At 52.8% G+C, this 22342-nt stretch overlaps 1 protein-coding gene across 8 annotated transcripts in view; it reads right to left on the reverse strand.

Annotated features, from left to right (window-relative positions):
* The window catches only part of LOC102447096 (protein FAM163A), a 57386-nt gene that overhangs the window by 25675 nt on the left and 9369 nt on the right, over nt 1-22342 (reverse strand). For 4 of the 8 annotated variants that reach the window (XM_075936841.1, XM_075936840.1, XM_006126945.4 and 1 more), the window contains exon 2: nt 5595-5669. The exons of 2 other annotated variants lie outside the window; for them this stretch is intronic. The gene's annotated coding sequence lies outside the window, so the exon portion shown is untranslated. Of the gene's footprint in view, nt 1-5594; nt 5670-9100; nt 9584-22342 lie in introns of those variants that run through there. 2 more of the 8 variants (XM_075936843.1, XM_075936839.1) reach the window with 2 other exon arrangements.

Below are 22342 nucleotides of genomic sequence, written 5' to 3' on the forward strand. Positions count from 1 at the left end.
CCCCACAGGAGTACTACGGAGAGGTCAATTTTCTAGTTCCTCAATACAGACTGGAGCCCCGACTTTATTCCACAAGCCTCCCCAGGACTTAGCCACCCCGGGACAGCAGGGGCGAGCCGTGTCTGTTTTCAGCTCACTTCTTTTCCCTCCTCACAGACTGCCACTAATCTCAATATTAGATAAACTCAAGTCGACATCACCCAAGCCTTGGCGAACCCCCGCCCAGCCCACGAAGCACAGTTCCAGGCTCCCTCGCCAATGCGTTCACTAATTCAATGAGCCGTCTGCCTGCTAAATTAGCCCAGTCGCTGGCTTGCCAGAATCATCTAACTGGCCTAATTGGAACAAAGCAGCATCAGGGCTGCCTTTTGAAAACGGATTACAGCGGCAAAGCACAGCACACGGACTGGCCCCGCGGACCCCGCAGGGCGTAGCCCGTGGTGAGCTCATCCCTGGGCAGTGGCGACAGCGTGGTTGCTGACCCGGCTGCTGAGAAGGAATTTGCCCGAGCTGGAGCGTGGGGCTTGGTGGGTCGATGCACTCGCCCGAGTAGCAGCCAGGCCCTCGTTTTGGCCGGAGGAAGACGAACGTGAGGCTCGTGGCTGGAATGCAAGGAGTTGGCGCTACTGGAGAGGTGTGCACACGACAAACACAGGCCAGCTTTACAACCAAATACGCTCGTCCTGCTGCTGTTGCAGTCCTGGGGCTGCCCTATATGGGCCGATGGCCAGGGCTGTCCCTGCTGGGACATGAGGACTGGGGCAACCCCCACCCAGCGCCCCATGTGCAGGGCTAGGGCAGCGCCCCTCGTGCAGGCCCCGCCCTGCCCTGCCTCTGCTCCACCCACTGCCCCTTCCCCAAGCCCCGCCCCTTCCCCAAGCCCCGCCCATTCCCCAAGCCCTGCCCTGCCTCTGTTCCACCCACTGCCCCTTTCCCAAGCCCCGCCCCTTTCCCAAGCCCCGCCCATTCCCCAAGCCCCACCCCTTCCCCAAGCCCTGCCCTGCCTCTGTTCCACCCACGCCCCCTTCCCCAAGCCCCGCCCTCACCTCTTCCCCAAGCCACACCCTTCCATGCCTCTACTCCACCCACTCCCCCTTCTGCAAGCCCCTCCCCCTCACCTCTTCCCTAAGCCCTGCCCCTGTTCCACCCCCTAGCCTGCTCCCCCAAGCAACAGAGCCCTGGGAGATTACAGGGCTTGGCATGGGGAGCAGCAGGAGTCATTCCCTTTCCCACACTCACCACGGGGCAGGGAGCCAGAGTGGCCCGGCAGCCCGCTCCACCTCGCCCCACCGGGCTGCCCTCCCAACCCGCTGTGCCCCACTTCTCCACAGCAGCAGGAAGCAAAGTGCCTTAGGGCTGGGGCGCTCTACTTCTGCTGCCGCGGAAAAGTGAAGCGCAGCTGGCCAGGGCGGAGGCTGCTCTGGCTGGTGACACGCTGGTTGAAATGAGGGCCCTCCTATGCTCAGTAGTGTGCAAATGGATAGTACGAGGCTGTCCCTCATTTGAATAGTTAACGGTTTTCACCTCTTTCCATCACACTGTCCCTTCTGCTCCCAATAGATTTTTTTTTTTTGCTCTCCTCCAAACAGCCCGCATGCGGCATGGCGCCCAGAAGTAAGTTAACACAATAATCCAGGTGTCACAATACCACAATCAGGTATTGGCAATACCTCCAACTTTGTGACGCCTGCAAATTTTATTAGCACTTATTACACCCAGGTTATGAAAGAGCCTGTTAAATAAGACAAATTTAGGAGCTCCACTAGCAACCTCCCCCAGCCTGACAGTTCAGCTTTCAGCACAACCTGTTGTCAGCAAGGGTATGTCTAGACTGCATCCCTCTGTTGGCAGAGGGATGCAGATTAGGCAGGTCGACATTGCAAATGAGGCAGGGATTTAAATATCCCGTGCCTAATTTGCATTAAAATGGCCGCCGTGTTTTGCCGACTCGGCACTTTGTCGGCAAAAAGAGGCAGTCTAGAGGGGGATCTGTCGAGAAAGAAAGCCTTTTTCGACAGATCCCGTATGCTTCCCGCAAGGAGGTTTACAGGATATGTCGAAAAAGGCTCTCTCTCTCGACAGAGCGCCCTCTAGACTGCCTCTTTTTGCCGACAAAGTGCCGAGTTGGCGGCCATTTTTATGCAAACTAGGCACGGGATATTTAAATCCCTGCCTCATTTGTAATGTCGACCTGCCTAATCTGCATCCCTCTGCCGACATAGGGATGCAGTCTAGACATACCCCAAAGTACCGGAAGAAGTGCCACTGAAGTCCATGTGACAAGCACATGCTAAGGTGTTTTGCTGAACTGGGGCGACAGCTAGGGACGATGATGGAGAATGGTGTTACTAGTTAGCTTCTTTCCACTTCCCTATCTAAAACCACACTGACATTTACGGCTGCCATAACACGCTGCAAGCTCAGACCCGAATCGTTGTTCACTTCCACCCCTACCACGAGATTTGTCAAGGGCACTCGGCACATTGGATGCGGATCTCCTTTGAAATCTTAGCCTTGTGTGTCACTTAGGCGCACCGGAGATCTGAGCACTTTGGAAAATCTGATCCCAAGTTCTTTTGAATGTTGGACCATTGGCTTCTTTCAGCAGCACAGGTTGGCAGGTTTAGCCCTCCCCCAGGATGGCATGTGTTTCTAATTATTTTCCCGTGATCTAGCAGCCGGCACTTTACCAAGCTGAATCTGTTTCAATTATTTTCTGTCTGTAATCCTTCTCCGTCCCTTTCCCGCACTTCTCTCTCGGCAGTGGTATCTGCAACTCCTCTCAATTTAGGATCATCTATTTATTAGCATGTCTGGCCCCTGACCCAACATACCAATTCCAGGCCAATTGGCCTATATGAACACATTTTTAGAAAGGATGCAGTGTGCACCCACCTGCAGAAACAGTAAATCACTCCAAGCTTTAGGCTTCCAATTCCAGAAATTGCTCTGCCTTTTCCTACTGCTGAAATGTTATCTTCCCTCTATCACTTATGTTTTATTACACACATGCTTGGCATTTTATTTTAAGGCTTTTTTTTTTTTTGGCAGGATCTATATTTGCATGCAGCTGAACATGTCCTCAAAAATAAATCTTGTTTTTATGAACAAGTTTACGGTCCATAAATGATTTTACACAGTTGAGGTTTCCAATATGCCTATGAGGTTAAGTAGGGCTGTGTGTGCTGTCGGATGTTTGGGTCAACTGATGTGCCGTTTTATAAACAAGACTAAAGATGAGATAGCCAGAAAAAAACCTCTAATTTAGAAGAGATAAAATTGTGAACGTTGTCTTTGAACTGAGCTTCTCGGCCCAGCTAGTATATCTCGGTCATTTCACCCCCAGCCACCAGGGAGCACAGAAAACCATTCTGCTACAACAGACCTGATTTTGGATTGGATCCTCTATCATGGACCTCTGGGGACAAGGTCAGCACACGGGGAGGTCAGGCTGTGCATGCACAGGACCCAGTAATACACAAGACAGAAAACATAATATAGTAACATTTAAAACAGTACAACGATAGCTAATATTCTAGGACGCTATCTGCTAAATTCATCTCTCTCTGCTTCAGCAACTGACTGTACAGACATTGCAGATCCCGATACATTTGGAGCAAGTTAGTCCAAGATATGCAAACATGGGATTTCCATATACTCTCCTCATATATATTTGGAGAGCTGTCTGACTGATTGCTGGCTGATTTTGCCTAGCATCCCATCAGTTTGTGTTGTATGACGGGATTGAGTGAGGTTGGTTGGCAGAGGTCAAGATGCTATTCATTGCATTAATTTTGGTCATGTTTCAGGGACACCAAGAGCTTTGGCTAAACTCCCCTTTTTGTCGGGGCTTAAATCTAGAGCAGTTTCTCTCAACCTTTTATTATAAAGTACCCCTTAAAAAAAGCGTAAGTACTCCCAATACCTAGTTTTGCTTTGCTTTCCGACTTGAGCAGGGTAGGCTGTCCCAAGGAGAGGGACATTGGTGACACTTCATCCTTTGGGGCCATTGTGCGCTATGGCCCTCTTAGATTGAGCTAGCTAAGCATGGTTGGGCTGGGCCAATACTTTGATGGGAGAGCTCGTGGATGCACTGGGCATTCTGCCTGGGTGCCGATCCAGCCCCGGCGGTGGCAAGCCAACTGGGCTGCAGAAGGGGACGTCTTTCCTACGTGCTATAAACTGCAGATCTACCAATCTGTGGGCCTCCAAAGTCCCCTGACATTTCACAATAGTTTGGCCAACACATCATAGAATCATAGACTCCCAGGGCTGGAAGAGACCTCAGAAGGCCATGAAGTCCAGCCCCCTGCCCAAGGCAGGACCAGACCCAATTAAATCAACCCAGCCAGGGCTTTGTCAAGCTGGGACTTAAACACCTCTAGGGATGGAGACTCCACCACCTGCCTAGATAACCCATTCCAGTGCTTCCCCACCCTCCTAGGGAAATAGTTTTTCCTAATATCCAACCTGGACCTCTCCCACCACAACTTGAGCCCATTGCTCCTTGTTCTGCCATCTGTCACTACTGAGAACAGACCTTTCTCCATCCTCATTGGAACCTCCCTGCAGGAAGTTGAAGGCTGCTATCAAATCCCCCCTCACTCTTCACTTCTGCAGACTAAACAAACCCAACTGCCTCAGTCTCTCCTCATAAGTCATATGCTCCAGCCCCCTAATCATTTTGGTTGCCCTCCGCTGGACCCTCTCCAGTGCGTCCGCATCCTTTTTGTAGTGGGGGGCCCAGAACTGAACACAACACTCCAGATGTGGCCTCACCAGAGCCGAGTAAAGAGGAATAATCACATCCCTGGAACAACTGGCAATGCTCCTCTTAATGCAGCCTAGTATGCTATTAGCCTTCTTGGCTACAAGGTCACACTGTTGACTCATCTCCAGCTTCTCATCCACTGTAACCCCCAGGTCCTTTTCTACAGAACTGCTACTTAGCCATTCAGACCCCAGCCTGTAACAATGCTTGGGATTCTTCCGTCCCAAGTGCAGGACTCTGCACTTGTCCTTGTTGAACCTCATCAGATTTCTTGTGGCCCAATCCTCCAATTTGTCTAAGTCGCTCTGGACTCAATCCCGGGCACATCCCAGCTCTGATATCTGCATTCTGCCTCCCTGCGCACAACGCCTGCCACAGCAAACAAGGCAATAGTCACGTCCTGCTGCAAACCGGCAGGTAATGCTGTTGTGGGCAGTCGTGTTCCCTCCCAGAAGTGGCTGCATTTCAGCAATGGATAAAACTCGCCACACCCGGGAAAGCCTAAATGACTGGGCAGCAAGAACTGCTGAGTTATCAATCACAGCTCTCATGCCGATTCACTGATCTTGGGTGAGTGACAATCACTCTGCATCAATCCTGTGTCACAAAACGGCTCCTCCTCCAGGGGCTAGTAAGATGGTTACAGCTATTAAAAGACGCTGAGGCAGGTGCTAGGCATCATAAAGCCGTTGCCATCTAGCAGGCTGGCATTGGGCATGATACTGCTCCCCACCAGCTAGAATTTCGGGCTGGTCGGGAACAGAACTCTGGCTCCGGAGTCACAGACCCCTACAGCTTGAGCGAAAGGAGAATCTCCACTAACCTGTTAGCAGGGGCTATGACACACAGGAGGAGTCCGAATTCCATCCACCTGAGCGTGCTGCTCCTCCTGCTGGAACTGCAACAGGAGGGTAATTTCAATTAGAAACACGCTTCTGACCAATACCCTCTCCACATCCCTGTGGGGTCCAAGCGAGGCAAGCGGCCGATTCTCTCACCCCCTCCTTTGGCTTTTAGGTGCTGAGCTGTCTCGTGGGGCCGGCTCGGAAGGCTTGAGCCGTAGGCTGGGTCATTGGTGAAGGGCCCTACCACGATTTCACGGCCAAGCAGAGCTGACCTCCCCGGGCAGCCGTCTCATGTGTCCATTCTTACCTTCAGGAGCCCCACCCAGACTTTGCAGCCCCCCAGAATGGGTTGCTTCAATCAGTCAACAAAAAGTGAGATTTGGCAGAGGCTGGCACAGGCTGTCAGCTCAGAGCAAGTTTTCCTCTAAGGAAAAGTTTTCCGCTAAGTTTTCCGCTAAGGCCTGACCTCCGGCGTACCATCACCACCCCACTGCACCCCACACTAAACCCAACACCACAACAAGACTCTTCCCCCTGCCCACACAGGAAACTAGACTGTTCTCTGCCTGTGGCACACAATAGGAGCGACTACAGTGCACCAACGCCCCGGCTCTGGCAGCATCATGACACACAACCCTTGCGTAGCTGTTTTCATCAGAGAAGAGCAACGTGCTAAATGAGGGGGCAAGCTCTGTAATCTTCAGATGGGGAAAGTGAGGCAGAGAGAGGGGAAGTGCCCAGGGTCCCTCGCCTGTCCCCCAAGTTTCCATCTGGTGTTCCAGCCACAAGACAAAGTGGTTAAGATAGGAGTCATGATGCATCTCTTACAAAATACCTTCAAAAAGTCAGATACCAACAAATCAGTGAGTCTCCCAGCTGGAATCTCAGCTGGGCAGAGGGAGGGAACTAAACGGGAATTGTGCCTTTCAATACCGGAAGCCAGGGGTCTGGTTTATCGGACTGCCCGGCTTTCAGCTCCAAGCACATCCAGTGCCTGGAGGACCAGGCCAGTCCCAGGAAAACGCTGCTCGTGCTTCCATGTACAATGCTGTCACTCGAACACAGCCCAGTTGGGATGTGCCGGATCAGAGATGCCTTTGTGAAGAGATGGTGCCTTATGATGTGGCGTCGAATGCTGGCTCCTGGCTCAAACCCACGGCTGGCTCAGCTCCTCAGCCAGCGCAGATCTAAGCTCCACGGACCTCAGGGGAGCTCTGTCTGTTTACAGCAGTGGGGACTCCGGCCCAGGGATGTGGGGCAGGGGGCAGGCCCGGTGTGGGGCACAGAACAGTTTGTGAAAGGTGACCTGGCTCCGCACTGGACTAGCTACTCCCCTGCAGCTGCCATTTCGTCTGGCGCCCGCACGCCCTTTCCTCCCCGACTCTCAGACTCGGCCCACACACGAGCACGGCCCCACTCCCTCGCAGCCTGAGCGCAGCCAGCCTCCTTGGCCCAGCACGGCCTGTCGCTGCAGGAGCTGGGTCCAAATTCAGGCATCTCTGTGGAGGCAGCCTCATGCCCCACCCCCTGAGCCACTGCTGAGCCCTTCGCGAGTCTCCGGAGGACCGTTTCCTCCTCACCCAAGCCTCTGCCCTGCCCTTGGAAGTTTCCAGCCCTCACACAAACGTACAGGGAGCTGTTTCTTGCCCGCGTAATTAACTGAGCCCTACTGAGCACTTGGCCTTGGTGGCAGACGCATGGCTTCCCCCCGGCTCCTGGGGTGCTGTATAAACTCTCAACTCTTTAGTCAGGCCTGAATTTGCCACCTTCCCACCTCACTGAATGCCCCCTGCTCCTGTGTTACGAGGCCCAGGCCCCATTCCTAGTCTCTCTCCTCAAGCCCATTTGCTTGTCTCACATCCCCCGCTCCTCTCCGGGTCTGTTCAGACGGGTTTCGCCCCAGCCGATGTCATTTTACTGCAATGCCCCCACTGTGCCTCACGCTGCAGAAGACACAGAATAAGGAGGCCGCTGCTTGAAGGAGCCAACAATCTAAGTGATAGAAATGTAGCCGTGTTAGTCTGGGGTAGTTGAAGCAAAATGCAGGACAATGTAGCACTTTAAAGACTAACAAGATGGTTTATTAGATGATGAGCTTTCGTGGGCCAGACCCACTTCCTCAGATCAAATGAAAGCTCATCATCTAATAAACCATCTTGTTAGTCTTTAAAGTGCTACATTGTCCTGCATTTTGCTTCAACAATCTAAGTGGCTGTCTGACACCCTCCTGCCCCCTGGATCTTGAGCATCCATGGAGATGGGGAGACTAGAACAGACATTCCAGACAAAAGCAGCCGGGCCGAGCTACACATGATACCATTTTCTGCATTCCCTTCCATTCTGCCGGCAGGCTACCACTTGGTTCAACCGCCGCTTGTTTGCACAGTCGGCCCTGGAGGAATTTAAGCATTGACCAGGAAGCCTGTAGTCTAGCACAGACAGCTGGACTTCACATCTGCGGCAGGAGATTAGTGGGATGGGACCCAGCCTGACAACGTGCTAGGTGCCGTCCAGATGACTGCTGTGCGACATCCCAGCCCCTCGGCCTATAGCCCTCCCGCGTCAAAATCCGCCGCCTCCAGCCGGCCTTCAGCGGAGCTCTTAGAAAGCAAGGTTGCGCTGGAAGGGCGTGGGGGAAAGCGAACGGCTCCCCAGTCACAGCGAGCCACGCCTGTGCCCCTCTCCGTCAGGCTGTCTGCGCACAGACACACACAGATCGGGGGCTGCAGTGACCGGGGAGTACCACACGCACGCCAACCCCAGCCGGAGGGAACGAAACACCTGGGAGCAAGCACGGAGCTGGCTGACAAGGGGCTGCTTTATGGAAGCTGCTGCCCTGAGAATGCCAGTGATCCAAGGAGGGATCCATAGGAGGGGGAGGAGGGCACATGCAAGCCTTTCGGTGACAGCAAAAAGCAGGTCCCTCTGTATTGGGTGAGCCGCTGCATAGAGACAGAAGGCAGCATCTGCCCAACCCCCGTCCTGCTGTTCCGGCCAGCGCTGCGATCAGACGAGTGCCGCAGGGTTACTCCTCGGTGGCTCCCGGCCCGGCAGAAGGGGTAGGGGTTAGCAGAAAGGACTTTGGCTGCATCTTTTCACACAGAGCGCGACTGTGAGAGCAGTTAGCGAGTGGAGGTTTGGCTTTCGATTCCGTGGGACTGGCCCCGTCTCGGGATGACTTCCCTCCCGCATCCAGAGGCGGGCAGGGCACTGCTGTGAAGAAGCTCACCGCCACAAGAGCCTGCAGCTGCTAACACTTGAACCCAGGCTCCTTGGATAGGGATGATCCAGTGTTGAGCTGTGCCTGACCTTAGCGAGGCAGCGCTAGGAGAACTGACTTCGCGAGCAGCTCTGGCTAGCACCCAGAGAAAGCTTCCTAGCCCCAGAGCAAGAGGAGTTGCTGGAGAAACAGCAAGATGCAGGTTCCTGAGGCAACCGCTGTTATAAGAAAATTCACACTAGAAAGCTAGATATCGAGCCTTACCTCTCCGGCATCAAAATCCCAGGCCCGTGCCTTGGTTTTCCCTCTTCCTGCTGGTGGTACGCAGCCTCCTGCAGGGGATGGGTGAGTCAGGTTCAGCCTTCCAACCAAACCTCGTAAGGGGTCTTCCCCCTTCCAGCCATCAGCAGAGTGCAGGTCTGGCCGTCGTCTTCCAGCCTCTTTGAGGCTCAACAGCATGGGGCAGCTCTCCTCAGAGCGCACCGGCCCTCTGCCATCGCCCAGCTACAGCCTTCTAGTTACCCCAGTGACACAGGGGTGCACCGCCTCAGACTTCTGCCCAACCATGAGCCCCCGGCCCACAGGTTCAACCAAGAGCCCTTCTGCCGTCTCAGGTGGGACTCCTTACCCTGACACAGCAGGTGCAAAGAGAAGAGTCCTTCCTCCCCCCATAGACGCCTCCAGCCTCAGGTTCCAAACGAGGAAGAGTAACATCACAGGACCGCTAGCTAGCCCGTAAGCACTGCTCTGCTACCGCCCGCCTTTGCTTCTCTCCCCCCACCCCACCCACCAGGCAGGCTTTTTTCCCCGCTCTTCCCTTTCTGGATCCAATACGTCACTAGCTCTCCTCTCAGACAGCGCCTCTTCCAACATCTCAGCTCCCTCCTCATGCGGAGTAACAGGGTTTATATACAGCCTGTCTGTCACATGGGCCCTCTCCTGACCACATGTTTGGAGACTGTTCTTCCCAGAGCCATCCCTCCTGGGAAACTACATCCCCCAGAATTCCTCTCTGAAAGTGCCATGTCCCAACAAAAGGCATGCTGACAGTACCTCCTCTTAAGGGAGCCCAGATGTTCTTGTTACAGAAGGCTTAGCTGGCACTAGCAGGACACAGGTGTGAAACAAGTAGGCCGATGCTACAGCTGACACACCAAGTGAATAATCTGTATTAAATAATTTATCCAATACATGCAGCCTCCTTTTTTGCTACCGGAATCTCCATCAGATCATGCTTCCCTCAAAAATAGCCTGTTTATAATTTTCCTGTGCATTTGTCTGCAAATGCTTTGCATTCTCGATCGCTTACAAACTATTCACTGCAGTTATGCTTCGATTGTAAACTTTTTGGGCCAGGGACTGTGTCTTGCTGCGTGACAGGGCCTATGAGACAAAGGTCATACAAAGTTTGAGAATAATAATCACTCAGGCTATGTCTACACTAGGGCTGTGTCTAGACTGGCAAGATCTTCCGGAAAATCAGCCGCTTTTCCGGAAAAACTTGCCCGCTGTCTACACTGGCCGCTTGAATTTCCGGAAAAGCACTGATGATCTACTGTAAAATCATCAGTGCTTTTCCAGAAAAACTATGCTGCTCCCGTTTGGGCAAAAGTCTTTTTCCGAAAGACATTTGCGCAAAAGGGCCAGTGTAGACAGCACAGTACTGTTTTCCGGAAAAAAACCCCGAATGCGAAAATGGCGATTGGGGCTTTTTTGCGGAAAAACGCGTCTAGATTGGCCACAGACGCTTTTCCACAAAAAGTGCTTTTCCGGAAAAGTGTCCTGCCAATCTAGACGCGCTTTTCCGAAAATGCTTTTAACGGAAAAGTTTTCCGTTAAAAGCATTTCCGGAAAATCATGCCAGTGTAGATGTAGCCTATGTGTTTTGTCGGAAGAGGCAATGCAAATGAAGCGCTGATTCGCATTTTCTCGCCCGGCATTTGCATAATCTATTCTGATCCGTTTTTGCACAAGAGGTTTTTGTGCAAAAACATGCAGTGGATGTGTCCGTTTTGTGCAAAAAACCCTTTTTGCACAAGATCCAGGAGAAGCATTAGGACACGTCCATACTGCATGTTTTTGCGCAAAAACCTCTTGCGCAAAAACAGATTGGAATAGATTATGCAAATGCAGGGCGAGAAAATGCTAATCAGTGCTTCATTTGCATTGCCTCTTCCAACAAAACACAGTTGTAGACATAGCCTCGCTGGGGGATAGTCACTATTTAAGCTGTGATTGATTAGAAGAGTCACCCAGCCCTATTTTCTATGCCTGGATTGGAGAAGCCCATAACGATCAGGTGCAAAAGCTTGTGGCATGTAAAGGTAAGTTTCACAATGCTGCTAATGCTTGTGAACACAGCACTGAAATGGCGTTTCCACCGCCTTCGGGCTGGTACCATTCTTGTTGAAAAGTGCTCATCTGAGGAGGTGGGTTGTGCACACAAAAGCTCATGATACTATAGATCTATATTTGTTAGTCCCTAAGGTGCCACAAGACTGTTGCTTGTTTTTTTGAAGTTACAGACTATCACGCCTGCCCTTCTGAGACTTTTTAACACAAGAGACGTGTGCTCCATTGACAGCTTTGGACCAGTATTCCAGGGGTCCCTTGGTTACACCTAGGGTTACCACACGTCCGGTTTCTCCCAGACATGTCCTCGTTTTCACTTGTTAAATCTCCGACCAGCTGGCTTTTTTAAATGGCAAAAAATGTCCGCGATTTTCCCTGCAAAGATGATTGGGAAGGGGGCGGGGCATGTGCGGTCAAATCCAATGTTCGGAGCCATGCATGCGGACTGTTCATGGGCGCCCTGTGCACATGCCCCAGCACCCGGTGGGAAAAGCATGTGGCTGCGGCGGTGGCGGCAGATCTGGTGAGACCCACAGCAGGTCTGATGTGGGGCAGGGTTGGCTCCTCCCACAGAGTCACCTTGTTACCCTACGCCCCACTAGATTATGTCCCCAGCTCTGCGGGAGGGGTGGGGCATTGAGTTAGAGTAGGGGGGCTGGGGGTGTCTGGCTCTGGGGGAGGGATGGGTTAGAGCAGGGGGGCTGGGGGTGCCTGGCTCTGAGGGAGGGGTGGGGCATTGGGTTAGAGCAGGGGGGCTGGAGGTGGCATCAAAGCTGATGTTTTGTTGCATCCTAGAATGATGGAAAACTCCACTGAGCTCAGCAGCTGCGACTTTTCAACTCTCAACCCCGAGACTGTCTCAGGCCGGCCTTCGCGGCTGCCTTTCAGAGCACTGCGAACACCTGCCCCCTCCCCCACCTCTCTGCCCCATCTGCCACCAGCTTCCCACAGATGCTGCTCCGCCTCCCAGCTGGGAGGGAGCGGAGTCTATCGAAACGGCGGGCGTGCCTGGCTAGAAACCCGCTTCCGCACCCTGCCCCCTCCTCTGTGCTGACCGACGCTGAATGGCAGGATCTGCGCTGGAAGGGGCCGGGAGACCTTCCTTGGGCAGCGGATGTGACCTCGCCCTCGCTGAGTGGAGAGCGCTGCCAGATGGCATCAGACATCCTGAGCCCAGCGTCTGGCGGGATATTTATCACTTGCCCTGCTTAACTTAATCTCTGTGGCTGCACGGCTCCCCCGCCTCAGAGCCCTTACCTGCCTCCCCTTTGCATCTCTCTCTCCGGCTCTTTGTGCCTTTCTCTCCCCCGCCCCCTTCTCTCCATCTCACTATCTTTTTACTCCTGGCTCCCTTTTACTCCCCAGCCGCTCCCGCCCCTCTGCTCTGCTCCATCTCACTAAGCCATGCAAGCAGCCAGGCCTTAAAAGAGCATTGCCACTTAGGAGTGGGGGAGAAAGAACACCGGCCTCTGAAACATGTCGTCCCTGCTGTTAGGGTTGTAAAATCCCATGTCATCGGCTAACCAGTTAACCCAGGGGTTCTCAAACCTTGTGATACTGCGACCCCCCTCTAAGTTGCTCGCATCCCCCGGGGATCAGGACCCCCAGTTTGAGAAACGCGGGGTTAACCTATAAGGGGGGGGGGTCTCTCTGCTCACTGCTGCACTAGAAGGTCTACCCCCCCACAGCAGGTGGGGAGCTACTCCAGCCCCCTCAGTTAACCTTAACCAGTAAACTTACCCAGTTAAACCTTCACATCCCTAGTTACAAGTGGCCCGAGATCGCTGGCACAGGATAACATTTCAGAGGGATTGTCCATCGGGAAGGAGGTGTGTGTGTGAGGGCAGTGGGGGGGTTGCCTGCCCATACTGTTCTGAGGGCAGAGCTCCCGTTCCTCCCCGCAGGCCCTGGAGACGGCCCGGTCACGGCAGCACTGACACGGAAAGTGAAGAGACACAGGCAGGCGAGCGGACAGGGAGAAAGGGGAGCGCGAACGGATGGGGCTGCTCTCGGGCCTACTTAAGGACCCTGCTGAACACAGCAGAGCCCCGGAGAACCCCTCACACTAGCCCTGCTGCCTGCTGAAAGTTCAGTTGCCGCAGTTATCCAGGGTTTGCAGTCTGAGGTTTACAGGACACGCGCTACGACAGTGTTTCTTAAACTGTGTTCAGTGGCACACCGGTGTGGGAGGCAGTCGGAGGTGTGCCGTGGAGAACAGAATTCAAAATGGCCACCCTTAAAGGGCTCAATAACTTCCCCCCGAACCTTTCCCCCTCCCCCCCCCCCCCCACAACAAAAAATCCTTAATGTTCTTCATAAAAAAAAAGAATATTGTTTGGTGTTCCTCGGTCTTAAAAAGTTTAAGAAACACTGAGCTAGGACTTCTAGTCCGGGACCACACTAGACCTGCCAACGGGGGCTACAGCTGTGGTGCAGCCGGGAGCCTGTGGCGATGCTCAGACTGGTCCCAGCTCTCTCGGGACTTGCTCAGGACCAGGCAGCATTTGCCGCCGGCGTGCCAAAAGGCCATGCCCAGAGCAAGGGGAAGGGGGTGGCACATCATTCCTTGCAGCTCTGAACAGGCGGCGCAAGGAGGGCACCCGGGGCTGAGCGAATGCAGGCATCTCCTCTGAACTAGCACGCCGCCGCCTCGCTGAGCCTCCTCAATATTTCATGCTCTCCTCTGTCTCCCGCGCAGAGAGAGCGGCCGGTTTGGCTCTGGCAGGCAGGTAGAGGGCAGGCAGGGAGGGAGAGGCAGAGAGGTGGGGGGGAAGGAAAAGGCAGAGAAGAAGAACCGGCATGAATAAGTGATGACCCGCCCCACGAGGGGATCCGGGGCAGGGCGCCGAAGTGCAGAGCTGGGGGAGGGAGCGGTGGGGCGGAAGGATCAGATGTGACAGATACAAATGTGTACTACACTCTCCGGAGATGCGGGGCAATGAGGAGTGCAGGGATTCCCAGAGGAGGTGTTGCTTCTGCTGGGGGGGGGGGGTGGATTATTGCCTGTGGTTGCTCAGAAAGATGCTCAAAACTATTGTCTCTTCTTTTATACAAACCTCATTTGCTTCGGGTCAGCGGCACTGGCTTTGCTCCCCCCCACCCCCCCGACTATCAAAGCTCCCCTTAAAGGGCCAGCAGCATGGTCCTTTTCTGTAAAGTCCATATCACCCTCCCTGCCTCCTGTGTACTATTGACTTATAGGACAGCGGCACATAGAGTCTGGCCAGGAGCAGCACCCCACTGTGCTAGTGGCTGTCCATACACAGAGAGCAAGACAGCCCCTACCCTGATGAGCTTACAGTCCCTAGAGACAAGACAGACAGCTGCCCAGCTCATCAGTAGAGCACCCACAGCCAGCAGCCTCAGCGGGTTGAACCCATGGCCAGCTGGCTGAGTGGATGCCCCTCTTTGCTCCAGCCCAGCGGGAGCGCTGTGCAGCCGCGGCGGGTTGAATCCTTGGCCAGCTGGCTGGGCGGCTGCCTCTCTTTACTCCAGCCCAGCTGGCCGCAGCGTTCAACCCACTGAGGTTATGCCACGCTCCAGCAGGGCTGGATCAAAGAGAAGCAGCTGCCTAGCCAGTGGGCCACAGCGATCGACTCCTGGGGACACTGCGATCAACCAGTCAATCGCGATCGGCCGGTTGGTGCCCACTGCACTATACTATTCCATCCCTACGTCAAGGGCCCCATCATGCAAAGTGCTGCACAAACAGAACAAAAGCAACAGCTCCTGCCCCAAAGAGCCACCAGTCTAACCCACACATACTTTGCAAAACTCGAGCCGCACCATAAGCCATGCGGAGCACAGACCAGGTGTTTAGGAGAGTTGCTTCCACAGCTAGCTCAAGGGGGCCCTGATCCCAGCTCCCAGCTGTTACTATCATATTAATGATCTTTTAATTTGGGGTAATCCGCCCTTTCCTTATCACCCTCTCGCCCGGCATCAAGTCACGTCACTGATCGCCCTTACAAGTGCTAGCTGGAAAACGGGACATGGAGTGAGGGGGGCTGCTGGGATTGCCAGCATGCCGCAGGGATGGATCGGAGGGGGAGGAAAAGCAGCTGCCCCCGCACACTGCAGCTTTGCCTGACCATCAGCCTTGCCCGCCCACCCCAGTTGTCAGTCACTGGACCCCCACTACTCACTGCTGGTGGCTGGCGAGCAAGAGTCCAGCCAGCAGTGGGACCCACCAGTACTGATGGGAGAGGCGAGACAGAACGTAGAGGACAATTTGCCCATTTTTACAAGTCGGGATACCTGCCGGAGGACTTAAATACTGGACTGTCCCTTTAAAAACGGGGCATCTGGTCACCCCGGTGTAAGTGAAATCAGAGCCAGGCTCTCCATTTGCACGGCAAAGCACCATGCCCTGGTGCAAACACACACGCTCCAGTAAGGCGGGGAGAACAGAACACAAGGCAACAAGAACCAGAAGGGAAGACCCAGGCGATCAGCACTAAAATAGATGTGGGGATTGGGAACATTTACGGCCAGACTCCCGGTGGCTGTAAATCAGGGAGACGCCAGTGCGTCCCAGGAGGCACGTTATTTCCATCAGCTGCGTGACAGCCTTATGCAACTTCTTGCTCCATCTGGCCTTTATTTGAAAGGCACCAAGAAATTCAACAGCCCTTCAGGTCTAATCGGCCCCTCTCTGCAACCAGAGCAAGAGCAAGCGGCCCTGTGGAACACAAACGGCACTCTTTGAAATGTGGCTCTACCATCCTGCCCACCCCTTCACGGGGCAGGTCCCTGGCTCTACTTGGGGGCCACAGTCAGAAGGCAGAAAGTTGAAACCCCCAAAGGCTGCCGATCCCCGTCCGATGGTAACTGACTGGCACATGATTGAGGTCACGCAGCATCCAGTTGGGGCTCTCCAACAGTTCTATTTTCTGCAAGGCTGCCAGCTTGTTCTGTGAATCCTATTTCTTCTGAGCCCCAGGAAAGGTTCCTGCATTGGTTTGGGCTTCTGTTTAGCCCTTGAGAGCATTCACATTATGATCGCCCTACAAAATACGGGCGCTTCCTCCCCCCCACACGCCTGCCCCCACCCCAGTTCTCAAAAACTGAGTAGGAACCAGCTGGAAGTAAAAACTTTTTGCAAGTAGCTCGGTATGCAAAGCTGACATCTTGGCTACCTTGTCACCCTTGGCCCTGGCAAAGTGACCTAATTTCCAGCCACAGGGACCAATCCTGCTTTCAGCTGGGTCAATGAACAGCAACATTCCCACTGATTGGTACTGGGCAGGGGGTGTTAACTCTGATTGCAAGCCAGCAGCACAAAGATCAGGAGCAGCAATGAATGGTGTAAGCCCAATTTATTGGAGTTCTCCCTGCCATGGCAGAGCTACAGACCACATCTTGTCCTGGCCAGCCTCCTGTGAACCCTGCAAGCAGACAGGTGCTGCGGAGAGAGAAGAGGAATGCAAAAAAAGAAGGGGTTTAAAAAAAACTTCCACTCTGCACTTTCCTGCTCCTGCAGTTTGCAGATAGGAATTCCCATGAGACACACACCAAAAAATTCATAAAAATACCCAGCACGTGGCCAAAATAACAATTGGCACTTGTCCAGCACCTTTCACACAGAGAGCTTCAAACACGTTACAGTCCTTAATTAATTAAGCTCCACCGGTTCCCAGGGAGGTTGGTATTGTTAGCTCCCTTTTCAGGATGGAGAAGCTGCAGCACAGAGAAATTAAGTGACTTGCCCAAAGTGTGTCATGTCAGTGGCAGATCCAAGAATAAAAGCTAGTAAAGGATGCTTCCCGTATCCTGTTCTCTCGCTCTAAGCACCAACTAATGCTTCCTCCTTCCCGCTCTATGCCCAATGGACTAAACCCTGCAGACTTGATTCAGGCAAAACTACTTGGATTTCAGTAGAAATTTTGCCTGAGGCAGGAGTGCTGAGTTTGACCAAAACTTGATTTGCCATTATATGGATTTCAGTTACTGCTCTGAAAATTCATTCTGCAGCCTCTTGCGAGGATCCGTCTATATGTACTCTTCGGCTTCCCTGGCCGGTCTTGTCCTAACAGGTCACTCCTTCAATTATTCATTTCCTATCCCTTCCCCCAAATAATTTCCCTAAAGCCCGCCCACAATTCCCACAAGCCTCTCTGTTTCCGGGCAGGCTGAGAAGATCGCCATGCAGAACTACCAAAGCCTCACTAGCCAAGAACAATATTGTCCCGTCTTAGCTACATATGTCTTAAGCCTTCTCTTGCTTGACTGTATCACCCTTGTGGATTTTGCTTTGGTTCATCTGATTTGTTACCCATGGTACAAAAGGATCCTAGCCAAAGACTCTAGACAGAACTTCACTATACTGCCTCATGGCAGCAGGACAATTGGGCGGGGTCTACACTGGCTGGTTCTTGCGCAAGAATAGCCGTTCTTCGCAATAAGATTTACAGTATGGTGTCAGAAGAGAGAGCTTCTTGCACAAGAGCTACGCTCTTTTCTAACAAGTGTAAGCCCTCTTGTGCAGGAGCTCTTGTGCAAGAGGGCAGTGTGGACACACAGCAAGGGTTTCTTGCGTAAGAAAGCCCGATGGCTAAAATGGCCATCAGAGCTTTCTTGCGCAGGAGAGCGTCCACACTGCCATGGATGCTCTTGAGCAAAAGTACATGGCCGTGTGGACGTGTTCTTGTGCAAGAATTCTTGCGCAGGAACTTTTGTGCAAGATTTTCTTGGCAAGAACGCGCCAGTGTAGACATAGCCTTGGAGAGAAGCCACCATCACTGAGCCAAGCAACTTCAAAACACAAATCCTCTTCCAATTCCCCTCACATACGCTCTCCTCCAGCCCATTTTTAGATGCCAGGTGGGTGGGGAACGAGCTTTTCAACCTGCCCCTGAGTTCCAAGCAACTTTAAACTACATGGAGGCAGGATGGTATAGCCAATTAGGCCTCCTGGGCTATGTCTGCAGAGCGTCCACACGGCCCACCCGCTCTTGCACAAGATTTACAGTAAAGCGTGGGAAGAGAGGGCTTCTTGCACAAGAGCCACACTCTTTTCGAACAAGTGTAAGCCCTCTTGCACAAGAGCTCTTGTGCAAGAGGGCAGTGTGGATGTATGGCAGGGGTTTCTTGCGCAAGAAAGCCCTATGGCTAAAATGGCCCATCAGAGTTTTCTTGCGTAAGACAGCGTCCATACTGCCATGGGTGTACTTGCACAAGAGCCCACCAGTGTAGACATAGCCCTGGAGGGGCTCCGGTGCCTCCACCTTCACGTCAGTGGGCGGCCACTCTGCCCCTTGCTTAACAAGTTTGGTCTCCCGCCATGTTTGGGGATTTTTTGTGATGATATCTGGCAACCCTCCAGATGGGTGTTCGTGGTCTCGGGAAGATCTGCTTACTAAAGGGCTTTGGAGAGTCTCATGCAGAGAGGGCAATTGCCCTTCCATGCCTGATCCCTGCCAGAGGCCATCCATTGCCTGTTGGCCTACTGCCACAAAGGGAATCCCTCAGAGAAGCCGAGTAGCCTCTTTCCATTATGAATGAGCATGGCTGTGGCGGAGGCTAATGACGGTCTGCACGGGCACTCCGAGAGGGGCCGCAGCTCACCAGAAGGAAACTGGGCAGCGGGGAAAGAGGAGCAGGGACTAAACGGAGAAGTGAAGGAGTAGAGAGGGGGTCCACTGGAGGGTCCATTCAGGGCCAGATCCTGCACGCACTGAAATCAATGGCAAAGCTTCCCCTGGTTTCAGTACTGCAGTATCATTGAAGGATACCCCATCTGGAGATTTCACCAACCCCGAGGATCTCCAGGAGGTGTAGAACCAGCCTCGCCAGCTTCTCTGCCCTCTGCCCTGCAGGCCCTGCCGCAGCTGGGAAAGAGCAAGAATGGCCCTGCTCACTCACTGCTCCCACATCTTTCACTTTCCCTCTGCATAGAGCCCCCGGAGCAGCATAGGAGCCTGGAGGACCAGGGAGTGGCAGTACAGCCTCGGCTGCTGCAGCAGATCAGGGCCCCATTGTGCCAGGCCCTGAACTTGCACGTAGCAAGAGCGCGACCTTGCTGAAACGCTCATTATCTACACAGCCAAGTCAGACAGAGGGGAGCAGAGGAAACAGACCCAGAACCGTGCCCAGTGCCACAGAGCTACAACTAGAAACCTGGTCTGATCACCTCACAGCCAAACCAGGCCACTGCCCTGTCAACAGGAGCCCACAGAAATGGGGCAGGTTTAACAAGGGCCAAGAAGGTGCCAGGTTTACAGGGTTAGTCCAGGCCTGGAGACTGCCCGGTCTAAGGACACACAGACTGTATGGTCCCACCATTTTGTAACAACTGGGACCACCTCATAGAATAGGGATGGATGGCAGCTCTGTAACCTGCATCTATGCCTTTGTTCTCTCCTTCTCCTGGTCTCAGGTTTGATGCTAAGCCAATGAGAGCCACCTTAACATCCAGTAAGTCAACTATTAATTAACTCCCATTAGCAGAAAGGCAAGTAGCGCAGGACACAAGCCCACTAACTCTCCGGTGGACCTATAGGATCCTCGGAAGCCTCTTTGCTAGGATGCATTCAAGTTGGCAAGGCCGGCTGAACATTTACTCGAGGGTACTTAAGAAACTAGCGGATGCAACCTCGGAACAGTTAGCAATTATCTTTGAGAGCTCAAGGAGGACAGGTGAGTCCCAGAGGACTGGAGAGGAGCAAACATAAAACTATTAAAAGGGGGAACAAAGAGGAACCAGGGAATTATAAACCAATCAGCCTGACTTTGATACCTGGAAAGATACTGGAACAAATGATTAAACAATCAATTTGAAAACACCTAGAGGATATTAGTAATAGTCAACATGGATTTTCCAAGAACAAGCCTTGCCAAACCAACCTCATTTCCTTCTTAGACAGGGTTATTGGCCTAGTGGGTAGCAGGAGGAAGCAGCAAATACAATGTATCGAACGTTAGCCAGGTTTTTGACACCGTCCCACATGATGGCCCCAGAAGCCGAGTAGGGAAATGGGGTCTACACGAAATTACTAAAAGGTGGGAGCACAGCTAGTAGAAAAACTGTACTCACAGAGTTCACTGTTAAACCAGAGGGATCTAGTGGGGTTGACTTGGAGGTCCAGTCCTATTCCAGCACCCTGTGTCCAGCACCTTCATTAATGACTTGAATGTAAAATCCCGTTTAAAATGTTAACCGGTTGAACATTCTGTTTAACCAGTTAACCAGCTCGCTGCATCATGCCACAGGTGAGGGACAGCTAGAGCAACCCCCTAACTGCCGTGCAGCGTGGTAGGTCCAGCAGAGCTAGAGCAGGGCATCAGTTAACCGATTACTAGTAAAGGGTGATGCTTACCCAGCTAACCAGTTTACATCCCTACTGGACAAAACACTGACAACATATCTGGATGGCACCGTGCTGGGAGGGGTTTCTAGCGTTTTGGAGGCTCTGATTAGAATTCAAAAAGACCTTGATCAATTGGAGAATTGGTGTGAAATAAACAAGATAAATGTCAACAAAGAAGTACAAAGTAATACACAAAGGAAGGAAAAATCAAATGCACAAACTACAAAGTAAAGAATAACCGGCAAGCTGGTAGCCCTGATTAAAGGGATCTAGGAGTTAGTGGATCACAAACTGAATATGAATCAACAGTATCAGGCTGCTGCAAAAGAGGTAAAAATTATTCTCGGCTGCGTCAACAAAGGAATGCTGTATGTAAAACACAAGAGGTAATTGCTTGCTCTCCTCTACACTGGTGAGACTTCAGCTGGATCCTTGTGCCCAGTTCTGGGGGGCGACACTTTAAGAAAGATATGGAAAGAGCAACAAAGGTTTAGACACAGGAGCAGTGAGGAACGATTTAAAAACTGGGCATGACTGGTAGTGAGAAAAGATGACCGAGAGAGAGAGATCTCAAAGGCTACTGACATTAGGTAAATCAAATATTTCGTGTCTGTGGTGGAACACACTTCCCTTTGCCTTAGCAGCGCGAGAGGGGCAAGTTCTTGCTAGAACGTCTCCCAGAGGCCTTGTCTAGATGAGGGTTTAGGAGGTGTTTGCTAATGTGTGTTTACACGCCTCGTGCAGACAAGACAGTGTCAACTCATCCAAGTTCAGACTGTAAAAGCTCGCTGCCTTGTTGGCGCAAGGCAGGTAACACGTGTGAGCAAACACCTTCCAACCCTAGTCTGGACAAGGCCAGAGTGAATAGTAAAGACGCTAGATCAAAAAATTTTAGGCAGGCTACTGTTTCTGGCCTGGGCTCTCCATGGGCTCGTTACAGGCAGCGATCCTCCAAGCTGCACTGCTGGGCTCACTCCCCACATGTGAGGGCCCACGGGGCTCCATGCGGATGGGACAGCTTGCCGGAACACACACCAATTAAGGGTACTTAAATGGCACATGGTGCTCTGCTGGGTTTCTTAGCAAAGACTCTGCTGTCGCTTCGGCTTTAGATCCCCACAGTTTGGGGGAGCAGAAGAATCCTCCTGCGGAAGAGCCAATCACAGCAGCGTGCAGAGTGGGGCTGAAAGCCAAGAGCCGGGGCGAGGAACATTTTTTGAGTCCGGGGCCTCTGACCTGCAGAAGAAAATCAGTCAGGGGCTGCACAAAAAACCCATCTCACTGACATGGCCCCCGACGGAGAAGCAGAAAGACAGACACTCTCCACATTCTCCTTGCACATTACAGTCTAAGGGGGCCCGGGCTAGTAGATTTTGTGGGCCCCCCCATAGGCTCTGGGGTGGGGCTCTCTGATGCTTGGGGGGGAGCCCTGAGCCTTGGGGGCTAGATCCAGGCAAGCTGGGGGCTGGATGCAGCCCCTGAGCTACAGGTCCCCCAAGAGGTTTATTTCATTCCTTTTTTCTCACCTTTTCCGTGTGAGTAGGTGCCCCTTCCCATCAGGTTTTCCACAGAATTCAGGGCCAGATTTTCACATGCTCAGCACCAGCTTTTCCCAAGACCATAACTCTAAATGAGCTCTCTAGATAAGGGTTAGTTTAGAAGAGTGATCAGGATCCAATGTGCACTCACTCTGCTGAGCAATTCAACACCTGGTCCCGGTGATAGAGCCATCCCCGGCAGCTGATGTGCAGAGAGCTTTCATAGAGCACTAGAATTGGAAGGGACCTCAAGAGGTCATCGAGTCCGGTCCCCTGCCCTCATGGCAGGACCCAGTACCATTTAGACC

Source organism: Pelodiscus sinensis, chromosome 9, assembly GCF_049634645.1.
Source record: "Pelodiscus sinensis isolate JC-2024 chromosome 9, ASM4963464v1, whole genome shotgun sequence".
NCBI classification, from domain to species: domain Eukaryota; kingdom Metazoa; phylum Chordata; order Testudines; family Trionychidae; genus Pelodiscus; species Pelodiscus sinensis.